The sequence below is a fragment of the Tamandua tetradactyla genome, chromosome 14 (assembly GCF_023851605.1).
Source record: "Tamandua tetradactyla isolate mTamTet1 chromosome 14, mTamTet1.pri, whole genome shotgun sequence".
NCBI classification, from domain to species: Eukaryota; Metazoa; Chordata; class Mammalia; order Pilosa; family Myrmecophagidae; genus Tamandua; species Tamandua tetradactyla.
This window is the reverse complement of record NC_135340.1, coordinates 41,533,129-41,542,391: the sequence shown is the minus strand read 5'-3', so window position 1 is coordinate 41,542,391 and position 9,263 is coordinate 41,533,129. Positions and strand designations below refer to the sequence as shown.

The window sequence follows — 9,263 nt, the reverse complement described above, 5'->3', positions numbered from 1 at the left end:
CAACTCAACATTTCAGGTACAGAGTACAATTAAATCTGGGATGTTCTCCAACAGATAAGAAATAGCATAGCTACGTTCTCAAAAATACTGTCCTGGTATTCTTTCCTATATAGTCAGATACTTGGCGGTCACAAGTTTAGCAGCCTGCATTAGCTGACATTAGATGAATTTTTTGTACCAGAAGTCCACCTAAACTTCCTTTTAAGTCATTTTAATAAAGTCCAAGAGAAAACACCTGCTTCAGGTTTAATCAGAGGGTATTAAACTGCAAAAGCCTAGACTCCATTTTTAACAATGCTGACTAAAACTGCTGTTGGGGTTCACTGAAGAACCTGTCTGTCAGTTAAGGCCATGTCTATAGCTGGGATATTAAAATAAATTGATCTAACCAGCCCACACTCTAAACATTAATGCTACTAGGAACAATCAACAGCAGGAAAAGTAAACCTGCTAGCAACCAGCCCACCCACCAGGAAAAAGCGGTTTAACTCAAACACTGAGACTGAAGTATAAATGATACCTCACCAAACTGCCCCATCTACCTCAACCACCAGCAAGGAAGGGAGGAAAAACTGCTTAAAGAAGCAACAAAAGCTTAAGTATTTCTTACATGGATGATAATAATAGTCCAGCTCCTGAGACAGTGCTCAGAAGGACTAAAGGTGGAATGAAGGCAGTGTTTAAGGGATTAGTATTCCACAAATAGTATTAAAAACCCAAAGTACTGCGTGGGCCACAGTGGCTCACAGAGTTCTCACTTGCCTGACATGCTGGAGACCAGGGTTCAATTCCTGGTGCCCGTCCATGTTAAAATAAAATAAATAAATACATACATACATAAATAAATAAATAGATAAATAAAAACTCAAACACACTAACTTATCTATGAATTACAGAATAAGATATTGTTGCTGCTTCTTTTGTCTTTTGAATACACAGTATTTTATAGGTTCTGCCCTTCAATGTGAAAGCAGTTCATTTTTAAAAAATTAGCTAAAACTTTTGACATTATTTGACATCCCGATTTTTGAGACCATATATCTTAACTGTGAAACTAAACATACCTATACCTTCTCCTTCCTTCGATGAAACCACCTCACAAAAGTCAGAAAAATAAAACAATTCAAATATGATTAATGTTTAAAGTCCTTGAAAGTATTAAAATTTTACAGAAAATAGAAGGAAAGAGAGCAGAAAGAGAGAGAAACAGGATAACGAGGGAGGAAGCTCTAAAAGAAAGAAGGGGAAAATTCAATGGGCCTCTCTTTTATTTGGTGAGAAAAAAGTGCAAGAAAGTTCATTTGTGATTTGCCCAGTTATCTGTTTTTTGCACATCTGCATTCTGGCCAGAAGGGACTCTGTGGTTTTTCTGCAGCATACAAGCATCTGCAGGTTTTCTATCTTCTTGTAGCAATTCTTCCTTGCCTCAATAATCTCAAAGTCAAATTCCTGTAGAAGTCCATTGCCTACTCATTGCTGATCTGGACATGTAGAGAGATGCTGTCAAAAGTGCCATCTATTTTACAGAAGCTTAAGACATGATGTAACATTTTAGTTCCTATTTCTACCCTCCGGTAAGGTGCCAGACATCCTTAGAGTCATGACATAAAGTCTCTTCTGCTTCTGTGAAAGATCCACCCTACAGCGTACTGCACTTACTGCAATATTAGTGAAACAGCATGCTTTGCTAGCTCTCCAACCTCCAGCACTGTCTGCGACTTCTCACTCAGCTCAGGGCCTGGCTGCCGTCCCGTGCCTTGCCTCGCTGGTGCGACGAAGAGCTCCCGGGTCGACGGGCCCAGGCGCCGCGCTCCTCCCGCCCGGCGGCCTCCGGTCCGCTCCAGGCAGCGGGTCTCCGACCCGACCCCGCCTGCAGACGTCCGGCAGGACCCACCATGGGCCCCAGGGCGGCGAGCCGCGCGGAGGACACAGGTAGAGGCGCTGCGCTCCGAAAGGAAACGCTGACCCAGAAAGAAAAGGAACTGGCCTCGGGACCGCACGACGCCTCAGCTGTTCGGCAGACCGACACACCAGGAGGCCCAACCGGCGAGAGCCGGGCCGGAGAGAGAGAGAGAGATAGACGCAGACAGACTAACCTTGGTGAAGACACGAGTCCGGAACACGCAGCGGTTGTGAGTACAGATCTTTACTGGGGTTAAGCAAGCTTTCTCTAATACTGGCTCCACGCGGGGGAAGACACCCCACGGGGGAACAACCTCTATGCGGCCGTCAGGTACGGCTCCTTGTGGGTTATTCTCCCCACCTCATCCGGGTAACATCTTATATACATAATCGGGGTCCAATGGGCTGACGCCACGTATACAGTGGTGATAGGTGGGCACGGTTGGCGGATATGTACGTCATACACGGAAGCAGGATGTGAGCGCCATCTTGGCTCACTCGATGGGCGGGGGGAACTCTGGAGCAGGCTGCAGCGCGTCCACTAGGCCTGACCCGGGTGGCGGCTCTCCACACAGCACATCCTGGCAGACTTGTCATTACTGGAAATATGACTTGGTTTACTCTCTTCAGGCGTTTAATGTTGTATCTCCCAGCTCGACCTGGCCTTCATCTTCTCCACGTGCTGAGGCAAGTCTGACCACTGACAACAATGCATCACTGCTGCCTCCTTGAGCTCTTCATGCCTGCAGCTCGGACCACTCGACCCCGCAGGCCAGTGTCCTCCCCTGGGGCAGGGAGCTGAGTGGGTGACTAAGATCAGGAGAGTTAGAGCAGCCTTGTGCCTCCAGGGGTCCATGATGCCTCCTTCGCCACGTGGGTGCCCAGCTTCTCCACGCAGGAATGCAGGTGCTCAGCTCCGGCCCCTGCCCTAAGCAAAGGTTCTTGATTTCAGGGTATCCAAGGGGCTCCCTCACTGAGAGATCTTTTATCCCTCACTAGTATGTGGCTGTGTAAACACGTAGACCAGGACAAGTCATCAGTCTACCTATTTCTGATAAACAGTGTGGGTTAGGGGTGCCGAGATGGTGGGTTTCTCCTCCGCCAGCATGGATAGCACAGGCCCGCATCCCGTGGACCACCCACGTCCCTGTGGTCACATCAGACTTTGGTCCCTGCATCTTCATCTATGTGTGGCCCTTCAGTAGTTACTCCATTTACAGCATCCTTGCTGAGTTCTACGCTAGCTTTCCTTCCATTTTAAACCCAGTTATCTACACTCTGAAACAAAGAAATGAAGGCAGCTGTGTCAAAACTGAAAAGCAGTTATCTGAAACTAAGCCAGTTCTCTGCATCCAAAGAAATGGTTCCCTTCCTGAAAGCAAAATAAACTTACAGGACTGTCACTACTTTATTTCTGTATTTTTACACTGTTACAAATGTAAAAAATGCAACCACTGTCATGTAAAAGTGAAACATTTTGACCTGTGGGGAGAGTTGATTGAATAAGTTGAATTAACGTGTCCTGATGACAATACAAAGCTTCAGAATAAACATTAACAATTTTAATATTCTCCTTATCCATTGAGTGTTTTCTTCCTTTTTGGTTCTGTTTCCTCTAGTTGTTCCTTATTTGGAAACTTTTCAAGAGGTAGGCTTACTATCAGTTTTGAACATGAAAGGAAAACTCACTTATTTATAAATGGTAAGAATTGTACCTTTCCACTTCTAAAAATACCTGTTTTGATCCACACTTTGGAGTAAATATAGGTGTTTATGTCTATACTGCAGTCTCAATAGATCTATTTATAAATAAACTATATGATACATACCATAGTGACTTATAATATACAATGGACCTGTAAAGAGCATCGCACTTGAAGATAATTCTGGCTTTAATGATGCCAGTGATAGAAGAAAATGTAATGGCTCTTCAGCAAAAGACAATTACATACACCATATTCTTTTCACATATTCTTGTTCAAAGAGCCTACTTAATAAACATTGTTGATGAATAGAAACTTATTGTATAATCCTCTTTACCAAAGTGTTTTCTGTTTATCTGATTTTGTCTGTTTAAACTGTGTTTTTCACAACTGAGATTTGCATGAAGTTTGGTGCCTGAACATCCTCTCTCCTCTTAGGTCTTCATGAGCCCTGTACTCTCAGAGAGGGTGGAGTTCCAGACTGATACCTGGCAGAATGATCATTGTTCTATGTTAACTTTTATTCAGTTAAAATACTATTATTAATATGCCTAATTCAGGTCCAGATGATGACAGAGTCCTCTTGCAAGAGTGTTTGGGAATGCAAGTGGACTTACCTTTCCATAATCACTTAGGAGACCATGATTCCTTTGGATCCCTGCTACAAGTTATTTTAGACTTTCCCTATCTTATTGAATTCATGCATTTCCTATTATTTTCTACTGAATTTTGGTTTCATAATGTGGTGTAATGCAAACTGACATTTTTCTAGACTCTATCATCTGTAGTTTCCAAATGCAATTCCATAATTCCTATTAGCGAGAAGTAAGTTTTTTTCTGAGTTAAAAGGTACCAAGCTGGTCAGCACAAAGAATAAAATAAAACTAGTATACATAATCATTTGTTTATGTTCTCACGCTTTTTAAAATAATGAAATATGCCAGAATTCCGTGTTTTTGAAAACTTTTACCACATGATATATTAATTACATGATATTGTGGCAGTGGTATTAATTGCATTTTAAGTAGCAACAATACACAAGAAATAATACAAAGATGTTACAAACATGGTTTCTTTCAAGTTTTAAAACATCTCCATGACATATTTATTCTATTCATTCTATACATGATATAAGTGAGTTTGAAAAAGTTAAGGAATTGAGCAACTTTATAATATTAGAAAATGGCACAGAAAATTTCATATGCAGGTTTTTGCTGCATTGGGTTTTTGGTGTCTTTTTTGACCCAGAGAGATGCAACTTAGGATAGACTACTGTCTAGTGTGAAGTAGGTTGTGACCATTGGAAAAAGCTTGAATCTCTCCTAACCTTCTCTCTTACTCTCTCCTACTAATTATATGCAAAAGGCTTAGACCCATTATCAACACTAAGTTTAGGATTTGGACCCAAGTGTGTCTTGAAAATGCTTGGGAATTTTTTTCATAGAGCAGGAGCACAAGAGACAGGTAGAAAGTATTATAGTATATTCAAATGTCAAGGAAAGTAAGAACACAGATAAAAAGAAGCCACAGGGATATGCAATTGCTAAGAATACACACACGAAGTGGAGGAAGAATTTCAAGACTTTTGTATATTATGAAACTAGCCTTGGAACTCTTTACTTTCTTGCGGGTCTGTTTTTTTTGTGTTTTGTTTGTTTGTTTGTTTTTGATGATGGTATTAATCACAAACACTGATATCACTGTTTAACTTAATCACTGAAAAATACTTAATATATGTCAAGTACTTTTCAATGTCCCATTCCACAGCTTTCATATACAAAAACTCATTTAATTATCAAATAATCCTAGATGTTGGTACAGCACAGAGTGATGATAACTATTGAAATATAACCAATTATGTTTCTTTGTGGATAGAAATTTTAGCAGGAGAGGAACCAGAGGAAATAGATGAGCAAACCAATTTTATTTTTCTTAGACCACTGTGAGTTTTTTCATAGGAATGGACAATGGATATTCATCAGGTGTGTACACAATCATATTTACATAGTCTATACTGAAGCAATACAACCTTAGAATAAAGTTTACTTTGTTCTCATTCTCATCCAGTGCCCAGAGCACATGCACAAACACCATAAAATTTGATTGAGCATATATTTTATGTCAAGCATTATACTTGAACTTATCTATATATCCGTGAAAATAAGCAACTAGAGCTGTTCACAGAGAACAGTGACTGGGAAGCTTTTTCTGCAATTTCCAGTTAGTTAATCTTTAGATTCTGAGATCCACATATGATTTTGGTGCACATTCTGTTCATTTGTTTAATTTACTTATTTTATAACCCCTCAGTAGTATAAAAAATAGTTTTATCCAGTGGGCTGTAGAAAAATAGAGTGTGTACAGGATTTGAGATTTGTAGTCATAGTTTTCTAATTCCTCTTATAGTGAAATATTCTGGTTGGGAACAGAGAGGGGAAACAAGCACACAAACACATAAACATTATGTAAATTGCATCAATCCCTGTGGCTGAAAATATTGAAAGGATCTTTAGATTTATGTTAGGGTTTAATTAAAATAAATAGAGTATAAAAGTGAAAATACACCAAGGGAAAGTAGAAGGCTCATGTTAGAGTCAAAAACTTCCAAACACAGATTCCAGCATCTTTCCTGGGATTTAGAAACCACCCAGATACAATTAACGTACCTTAATCACTGAGGAGCTGCCTTAGTTTGCTAGAACTGATATAACAAATATGATCTAATGGTTTGGCTTAAAAACCTAGTGTTTATAGACAACTTCCTTGTAGTCAAGAAGTCGAAAATCAGGATGTCACCAATGCCATGCTTTCTCTCAAAGTCGATGGTACTGTGCTGATGGAGGGCCTCCATCTCATGGCCATCTCTGTCTCCACCCTGGCTTCTTCAGACTTCTTATTCCTACCAGCCTCTGATTTCTACTGACATATGTGACATATGTGGATCTCAGCTCTATTTGCTTATATTCACACATATATGAATAACCTCAACTACAATGCTTGACACAACATATATGCTCAATAAAATTTTAAGGTGTTTGTGTATGTGTTTTGGGCACTGGATGAGAATGAGAACAAAGTCAATTTTATTCCAAGGTTGTGTTCCTTCAATATGTTGTGTTGCATCTAATTAACTGAGTCTCAATTCCCTGTCTTTATAACTGCATTCATTTGGATTAAGACCCACCCTGATTTAATATTGTTACAACTTAACTAATAATAACAAGTTCAAAAGGTCCCATTTACAGAGTCTTCACACCAACAGAAAAGTACAATTAAAACAAATCATGTCTTTTGTGGGGTACATGATTCATCCCCAATAAGAACCAAGAAAGTCCTTTACCGGTGATCATTTATACCTTGATTGTGAAACCAAGTAATCCAGTGTTAACCATCAATCTACACATGTTGACAATATGGTTAAGTATGCCTATATATTAGATTTGGACTTGAATCTGCACATTTTAAATAGCTGGCCTCTACAGCTTATTTTTCTCTTGTCAAGGAGTCAGCACCATAATTCCACACATGCCTGAAGATAAGTGCTATGCTACCACAGACCACCTGTGATTAAGATTTTCTGTCCACACAAGTAAATAGCATAACATTACTATTATGTTTATTTAGGACTGAAACTAAAAGAAAAAAAACCAGGAATTGCTATTTTAGATAAATTTATGAGGAAGGTTTTTCTGAGGAAGAGAATTTTGAGCAGATATCTGATGAAGTGAAAGATTAAATCACAGGAAGCTCAAAGGCAAAGGAAAAGTCCAAACAAAAGTCACTGGGGCATGAATCTGGAGTATTCCAGAAACAAAGACGCATAGTGAAGTTAGAATATGGTGACTTATGTTCTAAAAGAATGAAGTTGAAGATAGAGACATCTAGTGTCTAGTAAACATGGATAATTTAAGATAAGATATCCATTTTTTACTTCAAGGAGACCTAGACTGTTATTTCCTTTTCTGTAGGCTAAAAATCTGGGATACCTTCATCCTACAAAAAACAGTCATCTCATCAATTGAAAAAAATTATTACAAACCTGGATTTGAAGGCAGAAAAAAAAGATTCTAAGACACCCATCAGAAAAGGAAAATAAAATTATACAAATGAATACAAATAAAACGTAACATACTATTTAACCAAAATCAAAAGAGATTGTAAAGAAAATTGGCTATAAAGAGTAAAGTTTAAGGGATATGCAATTATTGGCAATAAAATAAAATGTCTAAGCATAAAGAAAAACTGTAAGTGAGCAGTAGAACCACAGATGGCAAGTTTTCCCCAGAGAGTTCATGGAGAATTCAGTCATAGTCCTAGGTATGTAATCCTGGCTTCTTGAAAAAACAATTGCAAATCCTTATAGGAGGAAAGCCTACTTTAAGAAGTCTTAGAATTCCCAGAGATCATATTGATATTGGATGTCATGGTAGATTAATGTATTATTGGTGGTTAATAAATCACAATTTTAGAGGCTTAAAACTATCCAGATTTATAGTTTGGATCCTGAAGTATAAAAACAAGGTTTTGTAGGAACTCTTCTTTTAGAAGGTTCAGGATAGAAATTATTTCTTTACCTTTTTCAGATTCACAAGGTCACATGTTCATCTCGGCTTCTGGTCCCATCTTCAGGTCACTCCAGCTTCTTCACTTGATCATCACATCTTCCTTTACTGCATCTGATCTTTCTGTGATTACACTGGACACCCATGAATAATCCAATTTAATCTTCCATCTCAAAATTCTTAAAGTAATCACAATTACAGAGTCTCCTTTACCTCATCAGATGATATAATTGAGGCCATGATAGACTTGGAGCAGGCGGCTGTATTCTGTCTGTCATTCTTTGTATTATACATAATATTAGTTACACAAATCTGAATCTTTCTACACATCTCCAAAAACAATGAATATCCATAACAAGAACAATTAAATCAACCTTGATATCTGCACAAAATATAATTAGAAAATAATAAAGCTAATGCTCTAAATTCAAAATTACATATATGGGAGAAAAAAAAATTTGAGGCCAGCAACATTGAGGGGTTGGTGGAAAAGAAGTGAACAGACAGAATGAGAGGGCCCATCCAGGTGAATAAAGACAAGGAGACAGAACTCTGACTTTGCAGCACCAGAGCACTGGCTAGAAGGATCAAAATAAAATACTGTAAGTTGCTGTGATAGAGGACACAGCCTCAGAAGGCCCTGTGTTCTTTTCAGTAAAGAAACTGTACTTCATTACCAACAGAAGATGATGCTTGGGTTAAGTTGAATTATGTTCTCCAATTTAGACATATTCTTGATCTTAATCCCCCTGCTTGTGGGTATGATGAACCTATTGTAAATAAGACTTCATGAAGTTGTTATCCTTACTTAGGATGTGACCCAAGTGAATTAGGGTGGAATTTCATCTGGATTACTGGAGTCCTTCATAGGCAAAATAAATTCAGACATAATAGGAGAGAACACCATGGACAAGAGCTGGTAGCCAGATGTAAATAGAATGGAGAAGATGTTACCATGTGATGTGAAAGTCAAAGAAACCAAAGATTGCCTGCCATCCAGAATATTGTCAACTCAGGAGGAAGAAAGCTTTCTAGCCAATGCTTTGATTTGGACTTCTGTCCTCTCAAATCATGAGTCCAAAAATTCCTGTTGCCA

General features: G+C 38.8%; 1 pseudogene; it reads right to left on the bottom strand.

Annotated features, from left to right (window-relative positions):
• Nucleotides 1-1,297: 1,297 nt before the first annotated feature.
• Nucleotides 1,298-3,080, bottom strand: LOC143655365 (N-alpha-acetyltransferase 50 pseudogene; annotated as a pseudogene).
• Between the last annotated feature and the right edge of the window lie 6,183 nt (nt 3,081-9,263).